This window comes from Lepisma saccharinum, chromosome 1 (genome assembly GCF_977018435.1).
Source record: "Lepisma saccharinum chromosome 1, izLepSacc3.1, whole genome shotgun sequence".
In the NCBI taxonomy this organism is placed as follows: domain Eukaryota; kingdom Metazoa; phylum Arthropoda; class Insecta; order Zygentoma; family Lepismatidae; genus Lepisma; species Lepisma saccharinum.
The window spans coordinates 58,683,489-58,710,944 of NC_139229.1; the positions used below are offsets into that span (position 1 = coordinate 58,683,489).

Sequence of the window (27,456 nt, forward strand, 5' to 3'; positions counted from 1 at the left end):
ATAAATAAACCTATGAAAAAAACATTGACGATTTTTTAAATTTTAAAATAATGTCGATTTCGACTTTGCACAAATGAATGGGTTTATTTTGGAGACAGGCAGGCTCCATAAGTCTGCAATATTTGGTAATTTAAAGTTTTATAACCATTGATGGAAGGCTACCTGATTTAGTCGTGAGAGTCTATTTTTCTTTTAATCCCTGTCCCTACTGTTTTCAAACTACAGTCTTGAAGCAAAAATATCCAATATCGTATTTGTTTTGCTAACACACATTCAGACATGTTTTATACATATTTTGTAAACATACACTGTTCATGGTAGTTCAGTAATGCTGTTATGAGAAAATTAATGGACATTTAAATAAAACATTGTTAATTTGCGGAATACAGCATTTTTCGTATACTCCTGGAAATTGAATGTAAACAACAAGCACCAAGCTGTAAGTCGTGAGGTGTGACTGACAGCTTTTGTCTGTGAGTGTCGGTTTTTGTTAATTATTGGGTGTGGTGGTTTGTTGTGCAGGTGAGTTGAATTTTTTACCATTGCTTTAGGCCATCATTCCTCAACTCTGTCTAGCTTCTCTTTTTATCTCATTTTCGAATATGCCGTTCCCCTGAAAGAATTCTAGGTACCTGACTGTAGACACGAGTTAGAGTCTGATATGAGGCGAACGGTGAGATTTCTGATTCCGACTTATCAGTCTCTATCGACAGTGTTTGAATATCGATTTTAACGATGACAATATTCGCACTTAAACTAGAGTCAAATCTAGCAACAATATTGTGGCTAGCTACGCTTATTAACGTTTTAATTTTCTTTGTTAACGATTGGTTGATAGCCAATCATTAACTTCATCTAGTTATCATAGTGAAGTGAAATACCTAAGCAAAAAGCAATAATATGCTGATATTAAACTTACACATATCTTTAAATTATACATTTCATTTCGTATACTTAATCGAGTATTCTTCACCGTAAGTTATTGGTAAGAGAACATTTTACATAATTTACATTAAATCATGGATTGTTGCTTGTTTCACAGCAGGAGAATGAAGAAGATGTTTTATTATACACTTGGTAAATATTAAAAATATATTGTAGTCTTTCATATCTAGCGTCCAAACTTACCATTAATTTGCATTTGTCAAATGCTATTAGACATATTTGTACCAACTCCTATCATTAAACATTTCAAAGTAGGTTACTTTTTAATAAGAAAATAATGCAAAGAAATCTTAATTCAAAAAACATTATATTTATTGGTATTAACAAAACATTTTTTACAATGAAAGGACGGATATAAAATGTCGCAAAAGGATGAAAATAGATACATCCGGTCTTTTCTTATATACATTGTTCTTTCTATCTAAGCAAGTAGATATAATGTTCATAGTTTACAAGTATATATGTGTAACACTTCTTAAAACAATCGGAAGCAGAGCTCTAACACAGGTAATTGTCCCAGGCTGTAGCACCAGTTTACATCATCCAGTTCTTTTTTCCGATTCGTTCCAATGTCTACGAGAGCATCGTTCACTGGTTCAAAGTTGCAGTCGTAGTTGAATGTCAATGTTCCTAAAAAGATATGTAAAATATAATTTTATTGCGGAAATATAACTCTTCCCGTCAAAAAAGTGATTTGGCGCCTACGTTAGTCATACAACCAATCAATTTCAGTTACTTATTGCTGAGCAGACATCTCATTGGCTCTTAAACTGGCGCACTTTTTAGTGGCCAAGTTTTGGCGGGAAGAAAAACAGTCACTTCTCGTACTGTTGCATAATAAGGTAGCAAATTGTTTCAATTAGTGAATTAAATTTATTGATGGTTGGTATTGCTGCTACAACCATTTTTCGTCGTCTTCTTGTAAGAGAACCAAACCTAACAAACCTCACCTAACCACCACAGCTTATTTACTACCCCAAAAAAGCTACCAGCTAATGGGAATGCTAGAAATAGTTGTAGCAGCAATCAATAACTTTATTAATACTTTCAACTCAGATGGCGTCATAGGGGCTACATACACTTCCCCTTGGATGATACAAGGTGTTTCAATAAAACGGTCGATTTTGTTTGCTGCGGGAGATTTTCCCTCATGGTGTGGCAACAATTAATGACTGTTGTTTGTTTAACGAAACTTCGCCATTTGTCAAATGAAAACTCGGATTGATGGAATGGATTGTAACATTCAGTTGCTGTTACGGCTTTTTACAACAACAGTGACTTCTGAAGAGGTTTTCTCGGGCAATCAGCCAGGTGATTTCCGGACAGGCTTCTCAGCTTTCCAGAGCTAACGTCACTCTCATCTTCAATCCCTGAAGATGAGAGTGAAGTTAGCTGTCGAAAGCTTGATATGATCCATATTTTTATGTGACGTCACCAGTAGAAGATATGTCACTAATGTATTTATTTTTGTAAAAGAAAGCGTAATTTCTTTGTTTTATATGTAATATGGCACCCTGTTTGTAATATATATATTTTGTTTAATGTTTATTGTATTTTATGCTCTGTTATGAGTAGTTTAATGTATCTTCATGATTGCAAGAGTGCACTATACGAATTTGTATTTCTAAAGATGTATAGATGTCAGTTTTGTTGATAGTATCCTTTTGTAGATAGTGAATGATTCATCTGTACTTTAATCTGTGTTCTCGAAAATAGTATAAAAGCGAGGATATCGCGTAAGAAATATCACACTTTTTCGCCACGGATCGACGAAGCTTTTAAAATTAAAAAGAACTCCTCGGTGTTGTGCATATATCTTGGTATGGTAGTTCGGGGCGCAAGCTAGGCCTATGTGATCATAGGTACGCCGATAGCCATGCATTGATGATATGCACAATACTGCAACCATTCTACGTCAAATAATAAAGTTAGCCTAAGGATAAATTTGGAAATAAAAGGCTAAAGAGCAAATATTGTCTCAGTTATCATTGCATATCTCTTGGTGTGGTAGTTCGGGGCGCAAGCTAGGTCAATGTGATCATAGGCTTGCCGATAGCCACGCATTGAGTTTTATGCGTTTTAATTGAGTCAATTCATCGACAAAGCGAAATCCTCGCCTTCGTCTCAAGTATAGTTGCATTATAATTGCAATAAATAAAGAATAAAACTTTTCAGTTTATACATACGGCAGTAATGTGGTTTTATTTCTCTGTGCTGTGAATATTGTCTTTGCCTAACACTATCCCTGTACCTGAGAGGAGTCTGTGTACTTCACCGAGTCTCATCGTTCACCGCTGAGTATTATTAAGTTAATATTAATAGTAAAATAATACGACGCGTGAAGTAATTGTGCTTAGAACGTATCAAGTGGCAGCTCAACGTGTTGGCTCGATATTGTAGTGTACAAGGGCAAGACAATTGTTTAAAGTTGAGATTAATTGTGCAAGAGCACTGAACTTTCATAGTTGTTGAAAAGCACAGAGCTATTTCGTTTCGAAATGGAAAAGAAGCATTTGCGTAGCGCAAATAAAAATCTTGCTTCAAGTTCAGAGCTTAATGTTCCCGATTGTTGTCGGGCCATTGATAAAGAAAGAACCACATTTGTATGCAAGAAATGTACAAGGCTTCTACATTATGAATGTTGTGGCTTAGATATTCGAACTGAAAGCCACGATGCTACCGATTTGGTTTGTAAAGATTGTGAATCATTGTCTACGGATAGTTCATCTGATCCATTAAATATGTTCAAAGCATTAAAAGCCATGATTGAAGGAATTAGCAAGCAACAAGTCGAAAGTATGGAAAAATTACAGACTGATATTAAACAGCAAGCTGATTCCATTAATAACTTGAAGGCCGATATTAGCAATGATATTAGCAAACAGTCTGAAGCACTGAAAGCTAGTAGTATAAAAGTATATAGGATAAACCCAAGAAAGGAAGAGCCCCTCTCATGCAGATTTTTGCTATACTTAAAACTTGCTCAACATGCCCATATGAGTTTTTTGCTCTAGTGTGGAACTCTGCCTAACCCAAGGATTTTGGAAAAATTCCCGAAGGGGATTTTTCAGAAAAGAAGAGCTCTTCTCATGCAGATTTGCTACACTTAAAACTTGCTCAACATGTTCATATGAGTTTTTTGCTCTAGTGTAGCACCCTGCCTAACCCAAGGATTTTGTAAAAATGCCCTCGGGAATTTTTCAGAAAAGAAGAGCTCCCCTCAGATTGATTTGCCCACACTTACAAAAGTTGCATCAGCCAGATTTTTGTCCATAAACTTGTCAAAAATTGATATTTTTTTGGCTACACCTGAAATTAAGCAAAACACCCACACACACACATATACACCCACACATACCCCCCCCTCACACACACACACATACACACACATATACACCCATACACACACACATGTAATGCAAGAGCTCTTGCATCATGCTGTGCAACAAATTATTATTCAGCAACAAATTATGATGCAAGAGCTATTGCATCATGCTGTGCAACAAATTATTATCCAATGCAACAAATTATTAGCCATGTATTGTTTTTTAATTGCTTAATTATGATATAATATGATGATGTGTTATATTTTGATTGGTTTATTTGTTTCAGAAGTTTTAATTTGTGCTTAGGGTATATAAAGAGATTTTGCATTGCATCAGCCAGTATTGTGAGAGTGGCTGAGGGGAGCAGATGTGTTGTTACAGTCCTTCTCATACTTACAGGCCTGTTTGTTTTAATTTATATTTCTGGTATATTGAACAATATTTTGCCTGACATCCAGCTTGTTTATTGTAATCCACTCATATTTAGGGTCAGGCTTATATCTCTCCCAGCCTGTTATACAAAAAATCAATACATAACAAGGCCATTCTAGACATGCATGTCCGTGCAGGTATTTGCGGAGGGTCAGTTTAGATCAATATTTCTACTTGTGGGCTATTGGCCTTACAACCTGTCATAAGATAGGCATAGAGTTTTGATTTAAAACCCCAAAAATTATATAATAAAACCGAGGATAAAAATTAATAATAATATTAATATTATTAATATTAAGTATATACACTAAATATACAAATCACACAGCTGAACCTAACTGATATTTTTATTAAGTATAAAGTTTTGAATTGAAGCCCAGAAAATCTTATATAATAAACAACAAGAAAAATGCCAAAACAAAAATATTGTGACCAATGCAATAAAAATATATTTAGCTCTAATTGGGCCAGACACCAAAAGATTTGTAACCCAGACAAATGCAGAACTCCCACAAAAATATGCCCCAAATGCCATAGAAAATATAACATGCAATACTTCACATATACACATAAAGATACTTGCTCTGCACAGTCATCAACACAACCATCTACATCTGGTCTGAAAAGGAAGCATGAAGCACCTGTTAATGCTGGACCTGCAAAGCAGCCACGCTATGCACCACCTATCCATAGCAGTTTTAATGCCCAATTAAGAGATTATCGGTTTGTATCAGAGCCAAGATGTGGCATTGAGAATTTTTTGAACAGTGTAAATCCTGATGTGCAGGCAATTCTAAATGCACAAAATGGCTCTTATAAGCTGTCCCTCAAATTGTTTACACAATATAAAAAGCCAAATGGCACAAAATTTACACAGCCCCACATAACAGAAACTGTACCGGTATATTCAAATACAAATTCAGACAAAATAATGGGCAATTTGATAGATCAATTGAATATTAAACACTCTGAATTTGCAGCAAAAGAGTCAGGATGGAGCCTATGCGGTTCTCCACACAAGTTATATGTTAATATTTCTGAATTCAGCTCATTACAAGGATCTACATATTTGCCATTACCTGCCAATATTAAAAACAAAAGAGCCGTGGTCAATATTGAAAATACCGACCAGAAATGCTTTTTGTGGTGTATATTAGCTGCTTTGTATCCAGTTTCAAGGCATCCTGAGAGAATAACTTATTACAAACAACATGAACACAATTTTGATGAGGCAATGGAGGGTTTAGAATATCCAATGTCTGTTCAGAATATTGATAAATTTGAAAAAAGGGCCAAGCATATCAATGGCAAACAATTATCTATTAATGTATTTATTTGTTCCACTGGCAATTGCTTGATAGAACCTCTCAGAATTAGTATAATTGATGATGATTCTGCTGTTCCGATTGATCTGCTCTTAATTGAAGGGGATGGCACATATCATTACACTCTGATACACAGTCTTGAAGCTTTGGTGAGAACACAACTAGACAAATCCAATACAATATTTAAGTTGTGCAGAAGATGTTTAAGTGTATTTGATGGTAAAAAAATAATAAAAGGGGTTTGTAAAGTGAATGCAGAAATTGCTAAAAACAAGTTAATTGAGCATCTGAAATACTGTGGCAACCATAAACCTGTTCATATGGTGATGCCCAATCCAAGTGAAAATTGCAAATTCAAAAAGTTTGAAGCCTTGTTGGAACACCCAGCATATATTGTCTGTGATTTTGAATCAAACCTCAAACCTCTTGCATTCTGCAATCCAGATCCTGAAGAATCTTCAATTACACCATACCAGCTACATGAACCTTCCAGTTTTTGTTATATAGTTATACGGGATGGTGTAGCTAGTGAGCCACACTTATACATGGGAGCAGATGCCATCAAAAAATTTGCACATGGAATAGAAAATGAGTGCCGTGACATAGCATCTAATATTTTATTAAAATCAAAACCCATGTTGCCTTTAACAGAGAAACAGATTGAAGATTTCAACAATGCAGAAAAATGCCCGGTATGTGATTCTGAATTTTCAGATACAAATATCAAGGTGAAACACCATTCTCATACAGATGGTAAATACAAAATGGCCCTGTGTAATAGCTGTAATATTAAGATCAAGAGACCAAGATTTGTCCCCATATTTTGCCATGGTGCATCCAATTATGATTTCCATCATTTGATCAGATACGAGGGGTTTGACAAGCAGAATTTAAATATTTTAGCTGAAAATGATGAGAAATATATATCTATTAGCAAGATAATTAAAGTTAATGGTGTTCCTATTCACATAAGATTTCTTGATTCTTACAGAATTTTATCTGCTAGCCTGGCTACACTGGCCACTCAATTATCTGATGATCAATTCAAAATCACATGTGCTTTGTTTCCAAATCAGGGCCTGAAATTAATTAGGCGGAAGGGTGTATATCCATATGACTATGTTACAGATTTTTCTAAATTTGATGAGTGTTCCCTGCCACCACAAGAAGAGTTTTACAGCAAAATCAGAGGATCTGGAATCACTGATGAAGATTATCACCATGCCCAATTGATGTGGAACAATTTAAATTGCCAGACATTTGGTGATTATCACATGGCATATTTAAAACTTGATGTCACCCTCTTAGCTGATATATTGCAGGCATTCAGAAAATCTTCTATGCAAAATTATAAACTAGATCCAATATATTTTTTCAGTGCCCCGGGCCTAGCATGGGCCGCAATGTTTTTCAACACCAAAAAGCCATTGGATCTGATCCAAGATCAAGATACGTATCTGTTTATGGAGAAATGTATAAGAGGAGGGATGGTGCAATGTTCCCAGAGATATGCCAGAGCAAATAACAAGCATATTCCCAATTATGATCCAGCACGGCCATCAAATTATATAGTGTATGTAGATGCAAACAGCCTCTATGGTCATGCCATGATGCAAAAACTGCCATATGCAGGGCTTGAATGGGTTGAAGATTTCAATATTGAGGATCTTAAGGATTTTGATGACAGTGACTATGGCCTCTTCTTAGAGGTTGATCTGACAATTCCTGATGATTTGCACAATAAATTTTCTGATATGCCCCCAATTCCCGAGGTTCAGTGCTCACCTGGCTCTAAACAGAAGAAGCTCATGATGACTCTAGAGCCGAAACAAGGCTATGTCATATATTACAAAAACCTCCAGTTCCTGATGAAACATGGTGTCCAAGTGACCAAAGTTGGAAAAGTTTTGAGGTTCAGGCACTCAGAATGGTTGAAACCATACATTGATACAAATACAGAGCTTCGAACATCTGCAAAAAGCCAATTTGATAAGGGCTTGTTTAAATTGATGGTCAATTCTGTATATGGCAAAACAATTGAAAATGTCAGAAAACATACCGATGTTAAAATAATTACTGACCCCAGCCTGAGCAAAAAATTGGTTGCAAAGCCTAATTTCAATTACAGAAGAATTTATGATGAAAATATGGCACTTTTCAACATGAAAAAAACAAAGATTAAGTTTGATAAACCTATTTATGTAGGGGCTGTGATATTGGAATTGGCCAAATTACATATGTTAACATTGTATTATGATGTGTTGAAACCTTTTTATGGTGATAATATAAAATTGATGTACATGGACACGGATAGTTTTATTCTTGATATTCAAACAGAAGATGTTTATCAAGATATGTCACAGCCTGAATTGTTTAAATATTTTGATACCAGTGAACATACAAAGATTCAACCCCACAACAAAAAGGTGCCTGGCAAGTTAAAAGATGAGACACTTGGTGATGTTATTGTGGAATTTGCTGGGTTAAGTGCCAAGATGTATAGTTTTAAAACATGTAGTGGTGTTGCTGCCAAAAAGGCCAAGGGTATTGGCAAAGTAACTGTTGAAAAAGAGCTTGAATTTGAGGATTATAAAAATTGCCTCAAATCCCAGAATTTAATCAAAACATCAGAATCCAGAATTCAGAGTGTGGATCACTTATTGACTTCAAATATTGTAAGAAAAGTGGCCCTGGACCCACATGATGATAAGAGATGCATTTTATCATGTGGCATACATACTCTACCATGGGGGCATTGTGATTTGAAAAATGGCAATCAATGCCCAATTACAGAGCATGATTTGAAATAAATAAACATGCCTATGAACTTATTTGGGTTCAAAAAACAGGCTATTATGGAGCTGCCAACACCACAACCCTCTTCTGATATGCTGTCTAAACTGAGTGGCTTGTTAATTATTCATCTGAACAGCATACTTACAGATATTGATGATGAAACAGGTAAAACATTGTACATATTTAACAATAATTTAAATCATTACCAATTACCTGTAGGTGGGCAATTGCAATTTATTACAACCCCCGAGGGTGATGTCAAGATTTCAGTAGGGAGAAATATTTATAGAATTAAGCACTCAAACATGGTTTCTGGCACTGTATATACTGTTTCTGCTGGTGACTGCTTATATATTGAGGTCCCTGGATCTTATGACAAGCTTATACCCTTTTTTATAGAATTAAGAATCAGATACTCTATAATAAATAACCACTAAAACAAAAATGCCTAATAATATATTTGGCCATACAAGACATGAAGATCACAGTGATGAGATTCTTATGCTTGATGTCAGAGTCAAGAAATTAAGAAGTGATTTACAAGCTTTACAAACCACACTCAATGCCAGTCTTCAATTAGAAATTACAAATTTACAATCACAATGCATGGACCCTCTTCTTAAAATTGACTCAGAACTCAAATTGCTGCTTCAGAGATATACTGATTTGGCCACATTGGATAATTTTCAAAGTTTGGAAGAAGCTGTAGCAGCTCTTCAAGCCAAATTTAAGACCCAGGCCACCAATTCTGAGCAATTGAAACAACAATTGGAAGAGCAGATAAATAATGTCCAGACACAGCTCCAAACAATTGTCAAAAGCATAAAATCACAAGAAGATTTTGATCTAGTGATTTCCACTCTAAAAGAACAGATTCAATCACTCCAAATACCTAATCTGGATCCTCTGCACAATGCCATAGCCGAGGTTAAAGAAGAAATTGAGACACTTGAAAATTTTATGAACAATTTGCCATCTTCTGATGCTTTGAATGCAATAACTCGGAGTGTAGCAAATATTAAGCTGCAACTTGAAACATATGAAGATTTTGGAAAAATTCAAAGTACCATAACCCATCTTGAAGGTACAATAGCAGCAGTGCAAAGTGATTTGGCAAATGTACAAGAATCTCGCCTGCCCGGTATTGTAGATACCCTTGTTAGTGTCCAGCAACAAATCACAAAGCTTGAAAACCTCAACACTGAATCTGAACTATCTCATTTTCATCACTTGATCGATGATATCCAAACAAAACTTGAAATTTTACAACAATCAACACCCTCTCAGGCAGATATAGCCCTGCTCCAAAATGCTATGCAAAATGTGGCTGATGCTTCTGAATTAAACAATGTAAAATTGGCACTTGAATCTTTGCAAAATACAGTATCAAATCTCCCTACATCACAGGAACTTAAAAATATAAAGAGGGCAGTGAATAGGATATTGAAATCAGAAGATATCAAGAATATCCAAGCAGAGATCAAACATCTCACTCAGACAGTGGCCACTCTACCAACCAATCAACATATTAATGAACTGCATGCCCTGTTTGAGGATATCAGAAGACAGGTCCATGATCTTACTGCTCAAAATTCAAAATTGGCAGTTGTTGAAAATTTGCAACAAATTGTAGCTAATATCAAGCAACAGCTAGGGACCATGGAATCCAATCAAGCAAATGCTCTGTCTGTTTTTGCCACCCAGCTTCAAGAAATTGTGCAACAATACAAGAAACTCATTGTGGACATAAAAATCAAGCCAGGCCATGATGATGTTGTTAGGACCATCAATGAGCACCTTGAATCTGTAACAAGCAGATTGCTTACAGCAGAAAAGGAAATAACAGGCATAATCGAGAATCCAAAACATACAGTAATTCTTGAATTGTACAGCATCCCCAACAAAGAATATGATTCACCATTTACACCAGGTGGCAAAATATATATGCTGTCCCCTGCACAATTTTATTACCAGTTTTTTGTTGGGGGCACACTGAGACCAATCAAGATCAAATATTAGCTTCAACCACAGGCACACCACTACCCCACCTTATCAATAACAAATTCTGATAACAAAGTAAAAATCACCAGTGTAGAATTAGAGGATTTTACAGATCCCAATACATTAGAAACAGCCTATGCTGAAGATGATGGCTCTCTGGAATTTAAAATACAAATAGGGGACAAATTATATTTAGAAAATCCTGCAGTATCAGCTGCTGAACACCCCATAGTTGCAATATTCTTGTTTTCATATTATGTCTAGAGAAATTATTGTTGATGAATTACACAGACAAGCCAGGCATAATTTTAAGAGACTGCCAGTAGTCACAAAGGGCATAGATGATTTATGGCAAAGCGACTTGATTGAGTTGTCAAGTGGACAGTTGAAAAACTTAGACAAAATCAACAAGGGCTACAAGTATCTACTCACTGTCATAGATACATTTTCAAAATTTGCCTGGGCTCTGCCACTCAAATCCAAGACTGGAAAATGTGTTACAGAAGCCATCAGGACAATCATCAATCAGAGTGGAAGATCACCGCGCTATTTGCAAACAGATAATGGCAAAGAATTTTATAATTCAGTGTTTCAACAATTTATTAAAAGCCAGGCAATAAAACATTACTCGAGTTACAGTGATCTCAAGGCCTCAATTGTAGAGAGATTCAACAGAACCTTAAAAAATCTTATGTATAAACAATTTACCCTCCAAGGTAATTATAAATGGATTAATATTCTTCCAGAACTTCTACATAAATATAACAACTCGGTCCATTCCACAATCAACATGAAACCCTCTGAAGTAACTTCATCTGATGAGCAAAAATTGATCAGTACTGTTTATTATCCTAGATACCAGCCAACAACAAGAAAGGCCAAATACAGGGTGGGTGATCAAGTAAGAATCAGCAAATATAAGCACTTATTCAAAAGAGGCTTTACAAGAAACGGGAGCACTGAATTATTTACAGTGGTTCAAGTTAAACCTGGGACCCTTAACACATATATAATAAAGGATCACCGAGGAGAAATTCTCAAAGGCAGATTCTATGAAGAAGAACTCAGCAAAACTAAACAGCCTGACACATATCTCATAGAAAAAATCATCAGCAGAAAAGGCAACAAGTTACTTGTCAAATGGCTAGGACTTCCAGAACACAGCTGGATCGATGCAGACAAAGTGATAATATGAGCACCTGGGATGTTATAAAAAGGCTGCCAGAACCTGAACAGCAGATTAAGAGAAATGGCAAGTTGCTGCCTGAAAATATTAGGTGTCTTATTGTTGGGCCATCAGCTTGTGGTAAAACTACACTAATGGTTGATAATTTTATATTGGCACCCAACTGGTTAGACTGGAAAAACAGGCACTTGTATATCTTCTCTAAGAGCTTGGAACAATTAAAATATCAGCAGCTGATGAAGCTATATGATGGATTGGATATAGCCACTTTTGAACCAGATGTTAAGCCACTCCATGAATGTCTCGATAATTCTGTTGTTGTGTTTGATGACATTATATTGGATAATCAAAACAAGGTTTGAAATTTCTTTACACAGGGCCGACACAAAAACATTGATTGGTTCTACCTCGCACAGACTTTTTCTAAAATACCGAAGCAGCTGATCCGAGACAACAGCAATTTTATATGTGTGTTTCATCAGGATCATACCAACCTCAAACACATACATGATGAATATGTAGGTGGGGACTTGAGCTACAATGATTTTTCCAAGTTTTGCAGTAGGTGCTGGAACCAGGACAGTTATGGGTTTGTCACAATTGATATGACAAGAACACCCAATAGCGGCAAATACAGAAATAAAATCAACAATTTTCTAGACATTGAAATATAAATAAATAAACATGAAAAGGCCAATTATTGATGATCTTAAGTTAAGAGATTATCTTGTAAAAAGATTTAAGGGATGGAAATCAGAGAACCGGGGAATTCGTATCAATCCATAGGATTGTATGTTTATTTTATTAAGTCTCTCTGAACGCTTCATGTTGACCAGGGCATTCACTTGTTTTTCTCAGCTGTCTCAAGCCTCTTAGGCATATTTACAATGCATTGTGTTGTGCCATGCAAACCTCCTGAGCATTCAGGAAACAGGTAACATTTCTGGGTTTGGTGTCAGCGGTTTGCATGGTAGCAATTATAATAAACACGATTCGGCGATTCGGCATCGAGGAAGAGCTCGATGGCCAGGGAATATAGAGGTGAGACAAGCTGGGAAGTGGCTGGACTTGGGAATTGAGTTGGTAGAGAGAGGAGGTCAGCAAGGCAGGAGGTGAAGAGTAGTACAACGCTCTGGTCAACAAATAGGAGAGAAGCTCACAGAGGACTTCGCTATTTTCATTCAGCTAAGAGACTTCAGTTAGACAGGTAATTATCCTACACCCAGCCATGATACAGGTTCAACGGTTCACAAAATCCAACGAGTTGCCATTGTCTTTTCAGTAGTTTAATTCCTTTGTGTAATTTGTACCTTTCGCATGCCAAGCAATAACTCGTCATGTCAATGACGAGTGGTCTCATCAAGAGGATGAATGATGAGTAGTTTACATCACCCCATCAATTAACTGGTTAACATTCTAGGTGCTCTTAAGATCCCACGAACTTTAAGGTTCGTTACGTGGTGGAGATTAGCGGGTCTTTTCATTTTTTCAGAAATGAAAAGAAATTGTTAGCCAGTTTATATTAACCCCACCCCAAAGCTCGTTACGTGATGAAGATACGTGGGCCTTTTCATTTCTTACAGGAATGAAAAGAGTTTGTTAATCAGTTTTAAATTCATTACCCACCCCAAAATTTTGCTCATTTATTTAGTTTTGTTAGTATGTCCTTGCCATATTTTATTTTGAAAATACATAGTGCTTCAAGCTTTTTGCATTAATGGGGGGAGAAGAATTTGTATATGCCATGATAGATGTTTAGTCTAACATGAGGATGAATTCGATTAAATTTATCGACTTCAAGCTGGGTCGATAATCAGCGAAATGTAAAATGCGGAGGAACCTGCGCACTAGCTCCGTCGCGGTTACCCACGTCGGGCTGGCGCTTTGGTATCAGGAGCGTCCAGCATTCCGCGTGGCGGAAGGTTCGATGTCGGATTTTAGGGAGGCCCATTTTGCCAAAAATGCGGCCGGCCCAGGGACGTCCGTGGACGATTCCCTATCAATCTGCTCCTGGTAGCTCTGTGGTTCACTCACGAACCCGGTACCATGGCTACGACAAATTCCCACCTGGGAAAATTTTACCATCCAGAATTTTAAATAAGGAATAAGGAATAGGCATTTAGATTTGAAGATTTCTTGCAGTGACAGTGATTTTAGAATTTTTTTTACATAATCTTGAATACGAAAATTATTACAACGTTGGTTATGAGGATGCAGTAAGCTACAGTAAACGATTTTATCTTTAACATTTTAATTAATTAATAACGTGGATTAAAAGTGGATTTTAAAGTTATTTATGAATGAGGAAAATAAATTAGTGCCACCGAGTCAGAGTCAATCGGCACTATGGTGCATTTTAACGAGTCATGGCACAGAGGATGCTTGTTTGAGTCAATATATTGTTATTATTATTATTATTAATTGAGATTTCTTAAAAGTTTAATTTAAAATTTGTTTAAAACTGACCGTAACTTGTAAAGGATTTAGAATGCTTGAACTATGACTGCTAAGACTTTTGCAACGAGGATATTACATTTTATACATATATAGTTTTGGGAACGAATAAGGCCCCGAGGACCACTCATTTATATTCTTAATGACTGAAGTCTCCTAGCACCACATGAAGGGAGCTTAGATTAAGGAGATAGTCAAGTTTATACGAGATAGTCACTTGCCTTACGTTACCTTAACTTACGCATACATTGCCTGAAAATTTTAATCCATGTTAATATGTAAAGAAACGAAACGCTAATTATATTCCTTAACACGCATGTACAATGTTCGTACCGTGATTTAGGATATAAACCGCCCGATTAATTAAAAGTTCTAGTTGAGAAGTAATAGATGTATAATTAGGCTGCAGTGACGAGAGATGTCCGTTCACAGGTAAGCAGTAGTGACGAGAATGTATCCGTACACAGATATACATATACTCATATGCTTTAAGCAAAGTTAGGCACAGCCAACTTATTTTGAATAACTAGAAGAGAATTAGGAGAGCATCACACGGCGTGGACGTTTCTTACATATTAACGAGAGATTTTATTGTTAGTTTATATTTATATTTTTTTTTCCTGTCCGAAACATTGTTTCGTTTGACAGTTGAATATTTATCCTTAGCACGTTGTAGCTTCGAATGTTAAAAACTTTAAAATGCAGATTGTTTTAAAATTTTAAAATATAAATATTGCAATTTTTGCTCTAAGTTACGGCATTTATTAAAGTGAAACAAGTCTAATATTTTAAATCCACTCGCGTGACATAATAATAATTGATAATAAAATAGCACTAATAATATGAAAGATTAAAAGCAGACTTATTATTTAATAATGTGCTTTACGCACAAAAGTTTTTGCAGTATGTAATAATACTAGCTCAGCGAATACATCACTAGAATTTTTTAGTTACTCTTCAGAAGAAGGTATATGATTATATTAGCAAAGTTTAATTTTAAGCGCCAGTTATGAGAATATTTATATTATATGAATATGTAGACGTCGACGTCACGATATTTTTTGCGCCCCAATAACAAGTATTTTCCTTCGGATATTGGATCTAGACCGATAATCCTGGAAATCCATTCTGCCATCGCAGAATGATTATGAGTAAACCACAACGGTTTTAGTTTAAAGCTTTGCCACAATAATATGCTAAGCATATTTTAGAATGAGTAGAGAGAATTAAAGATTCTTCAAGTTTTAGTGATGTTAGTATTTTAATGCATTTAAAGATCGCATAAATAATAGTTATTATTTTATTTCAGGTAGTCAGGAGTAAATCAGTCTCAATTTTTTTTCCTTACCTTGTACCTCAGTACGGTTCGATTGATTTCAAAGTTTTTAAACATAAAGTTAGCACCTGAAAATAAAATAAGATAAGTTTGCAGTAAAATTTAAAATGAGATAAGTTAACCAGTGCTAATAAATTTAGAGAATAAAGAAATATATATTAAATAAATAAATTACGCAGATAAATTGAGCCTAGAGTCAGAAATAATTAAAAGTTGAGTTAAAATATCTACTAATTAGACTAGGCAGGCTTAAAGTACGTGTTAGCTTTGAAGAACTGTTTGTTTCGATTGCCTAAGCAACTTGAAAATCATTGCGATTTTAGTTATTTTAAACGGATTACTTCCACACGTAAAAGCTTCTAATTTTATTTATCTGTTGAACAAGTCCTTTGACTATCCTTATAATATAATTACAATTTTATTATTAACAACATTTATTATTAGTATTTTTATAATTTTCATAATCTGTTATTTTCAATGTCACCGCAAGAAATCTATTACTTATGACCATGAGTGTACCAACGAATTACCGTTAAGCAAACTTAATGATTCACCGCCCATTGAGCAGATTTACGACGATATTGCACCGATTGTTGAAGTGGTACCTTTGAAAACAATAAATCCGCCACTGCCGCCTCCACTGCCTCAGTCCATTATTATTCAACCTAGGGTACAAGAAGAAGTTCAGGATGCATCCAGAAATAGTTTAGTCACTAAAGACGACAGTATAGATTTGCCGAAGAATATTTTATCCGTTAAAGATAGAGTTCAGAAATTTGCCGTAAGCAAGGATCCCAATTTCGTTCAAAACAGTCGCAAAATGGAAAGTGAATTGCCTATTTCACACTGTGTTCAGCCAGTTGTAAAAGTTAAAGAGTTATTTGCGAATCAGTCACCAGTAAAAGTCGAGAAAGTTTCAAGTGTTACTTTAAAAGCAGAAAGTAAGCCAAATTTTCAGGTTCCCGAACCTGTTGTATCGTTTACAGACCATATTTTTTACGACTTCATGTTCACCTAGAATTTTATATTAATTACGTTTCAAATTTTAAGTATAATTCATTTTTTACGTTTGATTGTACCTTATGCAAGGTTTATTAGTCATTTAGTTTGCTAACAGCTTCCCAACTGTTGTTATTACAAGCACGGAAGTGTTCAAGTAACACGCTGTCGGAAGCGCAACGAAGTTTTTTTTTCTTTTCATCCAATTTATTACGTCATTTCAAAGTCCTTGACTTTATTTCGAACTCCCGCAGCGCTTACTAGACTTTGTTCGTAGTAATTTAAAGTTTTGTATACAGTTACGCGTCATTCAATGTATCAGCGAACCATCGCCTTGCATTTTCTCTCTCCGTTCCTTTGCCCGCTGCCCGAAGCAGCGATTTTTTCCCCTCCAACTCTCCGACGGCATCCGAACTTACCCGAAGTCGCCGATCACGGCAGCAAACTTGCAAGAGCTCTCGTTGTCGCCATAGAGAAATTTTCAGTTACGTCCAGCGACCACAAATGCAACTTTGCACAATTTAGAATGTCTGGTATCAGCGAATTCCTTTTCTGCACTCAAGCGCTCTTCCGAGTACTTTGAACACGCTGGAAGCTTAGAAAACACTTAGCATTGAGATTACATCAGCCAGGGGCGGTCGTCCATTAAAATTTTATGGGATCAGTTTAGCTAAGCATATAGCCATCAGAAGCTGATCTTCACGATAGAACGTTATGTCAACAACGTTAGGGATATTTTGTTTTACATAGATAAATTTTCCGTAAAACGTCGCATTTATGCACTTCAGGTTAATCACGACCAATAATTTTACAAAGGAACAACAAGACGAATTTTTTTGCGTTTTTCTCGCAAAATTTTCCCGTTTTTCATAGAGATATTTATAGTAAGTAAAATTTTTTGGACATTGACGCATTTTTTTCATTAGAATCAGGATAAAGTCAAACGAAATTTTGATAAAATCAGGGAAATTTCTACAAAAGGGCAATTTTAGCACTTTATGCACTTAGAGTAATCAAAATTTGTCAGCAACATGCCAGGCTAAGCCTCGGTGATTAGCACAGGCATGTGCAGCAAAAGTCGCCACGGCATCGTTAGCCTTTCCAAATTTAAACAGTGTGGTTTACCACAAATGTTGAATTTGAGAATTTTTTATTAGGAAATTCAGCTCACTTATCCAATTTGCATCTTATTCGATAATGCAGCAATAAATTCATTACTTCTTACTGATTAACTTCATGTTAATTTTAGTACAGTAGGTAATATTAGTAATTTGTATTTATATTTTAATATATTGCATAACTATTCTCTATTTATTTTGTTTGAACATACCTAAGGGATTGACACACCATTCTTATATGGGTCAAGTATACCTTTCCGCGGCGGGTCTGCTTACACGACCAAGTGATTTGAGGTATACGGCGGACTCAAGAAGTTTTGAGTGGTTAAATTTCTTTTGTTTAAAGGAAATTTGAAATTGAGAAAGTTTTTATTATTTTTATTGTGTTTCAAATTTGAATTTCACTTTTTAATTCCCTGATGCTATATTTTGTTACCACCTGGAGTTTCAACGAAACTCAGAAGTAGCATTTACTGAAATTTTGTCTTACATTGCATATTTATTGAACCACGGCAAATTGCACCGGCCTATCATTTATTAGGAGGCCATTAGAGGCTTGCCAAAGCAACCTTTTAGATACTAACAGCTTGCTTTGCGCAACACAAATTTTATATATTTATTTTAAGGGTTCACGACATAATATTTTTTTTTATATTTAAACAGAATTTAGAACATGCTTGCAACACTTACTTTTGTTTATTAATTTTACATTTTGTAATTTTGAAGTGAAGTCTATTACTGACAATAAATTATTTCAGTTTATCAGAACTCGCAATGGTATTTTAATATCAGGTTCAGGTCACTTTATTGTCATTCAGAATTTGAATAATAATTTGAACACGCACAGATCAGTTCAGCTTAATGAAGGCCAATCTTTATTTTTTAATTATCAGGATTTTTCGCAAATTATTGTGGATCAACAAATTTTACACACAAGAATGTTAGCTTTCGAACAAGTCAAAATGAAGGAAATTGAGTTACTACCTAATATTCCCAAGAATTTATCTGATTTCACTATTCCCCAATGGACTCCACTTGAACTTGCTTTAAAACAACTTAATCAATCAATTAGTAAGAACATTTCATTTCAAGAATTAGTCCTAAACCCTTTGCCCATGTCGATATTAGTTTTTGTTATTTGGAATGTTTTATTAACCGCAACCCTAGGATATTATTTGTATAAACATTATCAGCTTTCTAAACAGATTCATTTAGAGCAGCGCAGTAATAATTAATAGGTTAAGGCAACACATTAATCATGGACATTAATATTTTAATTACAGTTCGATATTTTATTTAAATTTTTCCTTATTTATTTTCAAAGAGTTATGGCAATTATTTTATCAATTTATTTTAATCATATTTTATTTTTGATGAGACAATTTAATTTAATTTTAAAAGAAAAGGCAGTGGAAATTATTTGGTTTTGTGTACATGCATACTTGAATTATATATACCCATCCTATTGCAATTTCCTTTCTTTGTCATAATTTTCCCTTTATTCAACCTAACCTGTCTATACGGAACGCCATGGACAAGCAATGCCTACACCATCCATGGGCATTTTTCATTACGGACATCCGCAGGCAGTCTACTATTACCAGGCAGAAAGACTGAGTATCATTCTACGAGGGAGACATGCAGACATTTTTAAGTACTATTTCAAGGAGAGACTCGTCACCACCAATTTGAGGGAGACATGCAGACATTTTTACTTATTACTGCACGGAGACTACCTTTTACAGGAAGGATGTACAACCATACATTTCCCAGTATAGCGGACTACACATTATCAACAACACCTAGTGATGGAGCTAAATAAAATTCCCCTCCACACTGTTTGCAGTTAAAACAACAACTTTTCCCCATCTCCCAAGTTCTACGGGTAATTTACTACATTTTTACATTGCCCCAATGCAGTCAAGACGACAAGCAATCCAGAAAGAAGAGGAAGCAGAGAAAACATACATTCTACAACCAGCAGTTCTGGTCACAAACAATAATTACAGAATTGTGCTACAGTGTTTCTACACATACACATGTGAGCTCCTATCATGTGTATCTATTTGGTCATTTAACATGCATTATGGGAAACAGTACTTTTCCATAGTCCTTATATACATTTTCAGTTTTGTGTCATGCATAAGAACTAGTTTTATATGCATTTAAGTTTACATTATACTGCAAGGAAGCGACAAGCATCAGTGGTGTCAATTGACCAGTGCATCAATTAGTGCCTAATTTTTTTTTTACGATGAAATTTTGCACTTTGAATAATAAACGGACATGCAAGCAATAAAAAACATAATTACAGCACTTTCGAACATTTTAGAAAGCATGCTTTAGTGACAATATTTTATGCATATGTTTATTGCATGCAGATATTAGTGTGATATATTTTTTTTTTCTCCTTCTCACCAACATGGAATATTGAAAGCGACACATTTGTTCGCAGAACATTTATTTGATATTTAAACTCAAGCACATAGTTTTGTCACTTGGAAGATTATTAATTTTGTGTGCAGTCATACAAAGGTATTCACCAAGCCATATATATATGTATACAGTGTACAGTTTAATGTAGAAGAGAAAATGGAACGCTATAATTAAGTTTTTACCAGCGACAGTTATCAGTGTAACCAATTATATACATTGAATATTGTATAATAATACATTGGAATGTGCAACACAGCCATGCAAGTTCATATATTCAACGATGGTAGGAGTGCAGTGACTACGTAGTTCGTAAAACATACGCACTTTGATATGATCAGGTTTTCACACGGACAAAACAGTGAGATGTGACAATGTTTTACATGCTTACTTACGTGTACTTACTTGTGCACCTTTTTAAGGTTTTTTTATTTGTTTGAAGAGTCTATATCAAGTGGAACTATACATAAACATTGTGAATTCCGTTCCATCTTGCACGACGCTCCAACCGCTTGCCTCGCGGAACACACAGAGTCGTTACCGCGTGGCGAGGCATCACAGACTCTTGACTAGGAGCAGGTTGATGAGCAATTATACATAATACACATTACGTACACGCACATGTGATACATTAAGAGTTTTATCACTTAACGACACGAACGTTTGTGATTTCTAGTCCTATAATAGTATATATTATTGTTTTTTACATCGTATAAACATACGAATTTGTTAGTATTAAGGGTATTATTCATTTTAGAGTTTAGGGAATAATTTTTTTTTTTTTTTTCATTCAGGCTACGGCAAACAAGGGAAAGTTATGTTTTGGTGGATTTTTTTTGTATATTTGGTTTTTTATGAAAATATATGGAATTGGCGAACCTGAGTCATGTCAAGCTTTGCGATTTGACTTTTAAATTTTCAAAGGAGAAAATTTTTCTTAGGAGGCGCGAACGTATCAATCCATAGGATTGTATGTTTATTTTATTAAGTCTCTCTGAACGCTTCATGTTGACCAGGGCATTCACTTGTTTTTCTCAGCTGTCTCAAGCCTCTTAGGCATGTTTACAATGCATTGTGTTGTGCCATGCAAACCTCCTGAGCATTCAGGAAACAGGTAACATTTCTGGGTTTGGTGTCAGCGGTTTGCATGGTAGCAATTATAATAAACACGATTCGGCGATTCGGCATCGAGGAAGAGCTCGATGGCCAGGGAATATAGAGGTGAGACAAGCTGGGAAGTGGCTGGACTTGGGAATTGAGTTGGTAGAGAGAGGAGGTCAGCAAGGCAGGAGGTGAAGAGTAGTACAACGCTCTGGTCAACAAATAGGAGAGAAGCTCACAGAGGACTTCGCTATTTTCATTCAGCTAAGAGACTTCAGTTAGACAGGTAATTATCCTACACCCAGCCATGATACAGGTTCAACGGTTCACAAAATCCAACGAGTTGCCATTGTCTTTTCAGTAGTTTAATTCCTTTGTGTAATTTGTACCTTTCGCATGCCAAGCAATAACTCGTCATGTCAATGACGAGTGGTCTCATCAAGAGGATGAATGATGAGTAGTTTACATCACCCCATCAATTAACTGGTTAACATTCTAGGTGCTCTTAAGATCCCACGAACTTTAAGGTTCGTTACGAATTTATGAAAAACACAAACAAACAGAACAGCCCATAATTGATGCTATTAGTGAATTAGGTAAAAATATCAAAACTGTTACAGAGCAAAATCAAAATTTGATCACAGAGCTTGTACCTGTAGCTGCAAGGAACATATTAGATTATCCATTCACCCCACTTTCCAGTATTCATACACCTAGTCCTGTTGCTCCTAGAAGAATTGAAGCTACACAGGATCCTATTGAATTGGGTCTTCTTGCTCAAAAATATTTAACCACACCTAAAGACAATAAAGATGAGGTGTTTGGCTTATATGCTGATACAGAGCTTGATGGTAGCATCATACATAGAATTGGCAATTTCAGAGTAACATTTATGGGGGATGATCTGATTGTTTATTCAGAATCTCGTCTCGGAGAAAAAGGTGCTTTTGTTAAGTACCCCGGCACACCTGGATTGTGGGAATTGATGACTCGGAAAAGGCCTGGCAGCTATACAGATCAAGATTATGAATATTACAAAGCAATATTAATAAAATCAGATGCTCTATACCAGAACAATGATCCCACACAAAAAAGAGTCAAGTCTAGCAGTGGGGCAAAATACAATAATTTAATCAAGCCCATATGGTCACAGATCAAGACTGGCAGTGGAATCAAACAATACAACACCCTGCCCAAATAATTTGTCTGGGTTGATGATGTCAGGAAACTTGTAGATAGGTTATTGGTGATAGCTGGGGAGGAAAATGCTGGGAACCACAATTTTTACAATGAAAAGGTTGGAATTATGGACATGATAAGCACAAAATTATCTAATTTTATAGTGAATGACACTAAGGGGATTGGATATCTTATAAAAATTATTAATACTCTACCCCCCAAATTTTGGAATATTTCTGAGGGTCGGGGCCTGGTTAATGACATTATAAACAAGTTGCCATTTGAACTGCACATTCCAGGCTATCAGTATTGTGGTGCAGGCACAAAATTGGATCATAGATTAAACAGAGGTGATCCTGGTGTTAATCTCCTAGATGCTGCTTGTAGAGACCATGACATAGCATACAACACACATTCTGATCTTGACAAGAGACATGTTGCAGACAAGAAATTAGAAGAGGCTGCATTTGGCAGATTTGTAAGCAAAGATGCATCTTTGAGTGAGAGAATATCAGCATTGGGGACCACCATAGCTATGAACACCAAACAAAAATTGGGGTGGGGGTTGTGAATATGTATATAATAAACCTACAATGAAGGCCAAGGGTATTATGTATCAAATACCTTATGCAGGTCTCAAATCTCTTAAAACTATTGATAGTCTTTTGACCAAAAAGCAGCGCAAGAAAAAAAATTCTTGTCTTGCCAAGGGACATGGTATGAAATTGTTACTTAGTACCCCCCAATTAAAAAAATTACAGCAATCAAGAAAAAAATCACATGTAGGGGGATTTATATTTACCATCCCGGCCATCTTAGCAGCACTTGGGGCTGTTGGGAGCTTGGCTGGGGGATCAGCTGCCATAGCAAAAACAGTAATAGATGCCAAGAAGAATAAGGCAGAATTAGATGAGCAGAGGCGCCATAACCTGGCCATGGAGAAAAAAGGCAAAGGTGTTAAGAGAGCCATGAATAAGTTTAAAAAAAACAAGAGCCGCTTACAAACCAAGATATTGAAGCTTTAATCAAGCCACTGGGCATCAAAAATTTTAGAGGTGTGTACATGTCTGATTCTTTACCAGAACAACCACTCAACAAAGAGTGTGGCATTGTTAATTTGGATAAGTACAAAAATCAGGGCACTCACTGGATCTGTTATCTTAAATATTTAAAAAATGAGGCATTTGTGTTTGATTCATTTGGAGGTGTTCCACCTGAAAATTTAATAAAATATCTAAAATCACCTAATCTTTATTACAATAATGCCCGTGTTCAAAATTTCAAAGATGTTAATTGTGGACATTTGTGTTTATCTGTTCTTAGATATATGTCTCAAATAAATAAACCATCAATTGAAAATTTTCAAAAAGCCCTGTTGTATCTGAAACATCATGGGGGTATTCCATCTCACCAGCCAAAATTCAATATTGAAAATCAAATTACATGATGATATAGTGTATCCCAAAACAATAGCTCTCAGAGCATTTTATGGCATGTACTTGATCCCTAATATTACACACCACAACAACAAAATTGCAGTAGGGGATCAAAAAATTGTCATCACTCCAGGGCAATATAATCTATCCACTCTAAATGCTCAATTACCCAGAGGTGTAGTGTTAAGTCAAAATTCTGTCACTCACAGAGTAGAGATTGTATCTGCTACAGAAACAGTGGATCTGGGTACTATAGGAGAGCTGTTAGGATTTGAGAACAACACAAAACTTGAAGCGGCCATCAAACACACTGCTATGAATATACCTAAATTCTTAGCCATAGAGACTCTGAATATTCACTGTAATGTGGCTGAGGGTATGATCACCAAATCAAATGGCATAGGCACTCTCAAACAAACTGGCATCATTGCAACATTCAAACCTAATTCCGAATTCATGGAGCCAATCATCTACAATCCATCCCCAACATTATATTTTTCTGTGTGTCATAATAGAATAGATAATATTGAATTGATGGTCACTAATGAAAAAGAAGAATTAGTTGATTTTGCTGGAGCCACAACAACTGCAATCATAGAGATTAATATTTAAATAAAAATACATACAAGAAGAAAATGGAAAATATTGAGGGTTATGAGCTACAATCATTCCCCCCAAACAGGAGGACATTTGCAAATTTAAATCAACCCAACACAGAGATTGAGGTTGATCTTGATGTAGGAGATGGCTTTATACACCCCCACAGAGCAGATCTATACATCAAATTTGATGTTGTAAAGCTCGATGGAACAGATTATCCGGCAAATTCAAATATAAGATTGGTGGACAATTTTGTGCCGCATCTGTTCTCTGAAATTGAGATCAGAAAGCATGGTGTTGTTATAAACAGAATAGATTATCCCGGCATTACCTCCACAGCTTTGGCCACTCTAAAATTATCCAAAACCGAGGCTTCTTACTACAAAATAGGTGGATTTGAGGCTGGTGATAAAATTATATCTAAGAGCCACACAGTGCTGTTCCCTATGCGCCTGTTGCCAGGATTCTTCTCAGATTACAAAGATATTATGTGGAAGGGTGTTTTAAGAATCACATTTAGAAGAGCTGCCAATGATAATAATGCTTTGATGAGGTACAGCACATTAAACTCTACAGGGGAAGCTCTGCCTAATACCTTACCTGATGAGGGCAAATGCATTATTCAGACTATGGAGCTAAGAATCCCTGTTGTTGAATATGAGGCCAGTTATGCTCTTAAATACAAAGCTGATATAATAAAAAATCCACAGATTCCTCTACAATTTTATACATATCAATGTGTACAGAAGCCCGCAACTGGTTCTTATTATGAGTTTGATGCTACAAATTCATTCTCCAGTATTCAATATGACATGCCTGATTTTGTGGTGGTACTGTTTCAGACTGGAAGACACAACAAACAGGAAAAAAATTCAAGTAAATTTGATAACTGCAACATCAAGAACATATATCTTAAAAATGGCAGAAATGAGGTCTTTCCTAGAGAAAATTACAATTTAGACATGTCCAAGGATGATTTCCTCAAATTATATGAGGCATTTACGGCATTCAAAAGGGTCACTACTGGCAATACTGACATGTATTACACACCAGATGAATTCAAAACACAGAGACCCATGTTTGTAATCAACACCTCAAAAAGAAAACAAGTTGTGGTGAGTCACAGGACAAATATTAAAATTATCTGTGAATTCCATGAGGCATTACCTGATGACACCATATGTAGTGTTATTCTCATAGGTGAAAAATCATATGTTTATGATGTAAGAAATGAGAGGGTCACAGAGCAATTCTAGAGATCCGATTCAAACACAGAGGCCCTTTGGATATAAAACAACACTTTACCGTCAGAAAATATATTACCTACCCATTTTATAGCACCTCTGCTCGTGGCAGAAAAGCTTTTATATATATTACCTACCCCCAAATAACACAGCACATCTGCCAAAAAGCCTAAATAAAGAAATATTGCAATTATTCTGTTGCGACAAGACCAAACCAGTTTGCATGACAATATCCGAGAAGGCAATACTAGGAATTTCCTCAATATGATAGATGGTAAGTAATTTTCCTGAAAAGAGCATAGTGTAGATAAGAATTTCTCTTTGAGTTCCATGACAAATGACATGTAATTTCCCTCGGAAAAGGCACAGTGTAGGTAATGTCAACAGATATAATCTCCCAGGCATTTACTAATGATGATGAATAATATGTTATTTCTCTCTGAAAAGACACAATATAGATTATATCTGCTGGCATACAACTCCCGGGCATGCAATAATTTATTGCTGGCCGAAACATGGGACTGATCAAAAGATTATAAAAACATGGAAGCAATAAATTATGTTTGTCCGCCTCTCTCCCATTGTATTGATCAGGCAATTTTTGCCTGCATAACAGCAGTTAATAGCTGAGCTGATATGCACAACACTCCACTAAGTTCTAAAACCCAATACCTATGAGCTGTATATCAATTCAAGATTTTGACAGAAAAAACACACTATAAACAATAAAATCATATGGGAACTTGGCACTGTTTTAAGTATAGGCAAATCAATCTGAGGGGAGCTCTTCTTTTCTGAAAAATTCCCGAGGGCATTTTTACAAAATCCTTGGGTTAGGCAGGGTGCTACACTAGAGCAAAAAACTCATATGAACATGTTGAGCAAGTTTTAAGTGTAGCAAATCTGCATGAGAAGAGCTCTTCTTTTCTGAAAAATCCCCTTCGGGAATTTTTCCAAAATCCTTGGGTTAGGCAGAGTTCCACACTAGAGCAAAAAACTCTTATGGGCATGTTGAGCAAGTTTTAAGTATAGCCAAATCTGCATGAGAGGGGCTCTTCCTTTCTTGGGTTTATCCTATATACTTTTATACTACTAAAGCTGATATCTGCAAACAGTCTGAAACATTGCAGGCTGATATGTGTAAACAGTCTGAAGCACTGAAAGCTGATATCTGCAAACAGTCTGTAACATTGCAGGCTGATATCTGTAGACAATCTGACATATTAAAGGAAGATATCCTCAGACAATGTGCGTTGCTAAAGGATGATATCGGTAAGCAGCACGATGAATCTATAAAAGTATTAAGAGCTGAAATAGGCGAGATGGCCTGTGAGATTCAACAACTGAAGTCTGAGAACGAGGAATCTAGGGCGCGACTCTGAAGAAATCCGGCAGGCTAGAGAGATAGACTTTGATGACTTCCGTCGTAGCTTGGCAGCCGATGTTAATAAAGCCACGGAAAGTGTTCGCATCGATGTAGAGGATATTAATTCGAGATTCACTGAGGAGTGCAATAAGATTATTGAAAAACAGCTGACGATGGAA

The 27,456-nt window shown here is 35.8% G+C and overlaps 1 protein-coding gene across 2 annotated transcripts in view; it reads right to left on the reverse strand.

The window, feature by feature from the left end:
• Positions 1 to 1,312: 1,312 nt before the first annotated feature.
• Positions 1,313 to 27,456, reverse strand: part of LOC145996322 (lachesin-like) — a 414,321-nt gene continuing 388,177 nt past the window's right edge. For both annotated transcript variants that reach the window (XM_083132778.1, XM_083132827.1), the window contains exon 9: positions 1,313 to 1,575. The gene's annotated coding sequence lies outside the window, so the exon portion shown is untranslated. The remainder of the gene's footprint in view (positions 1,576 to 27,456) is intronic.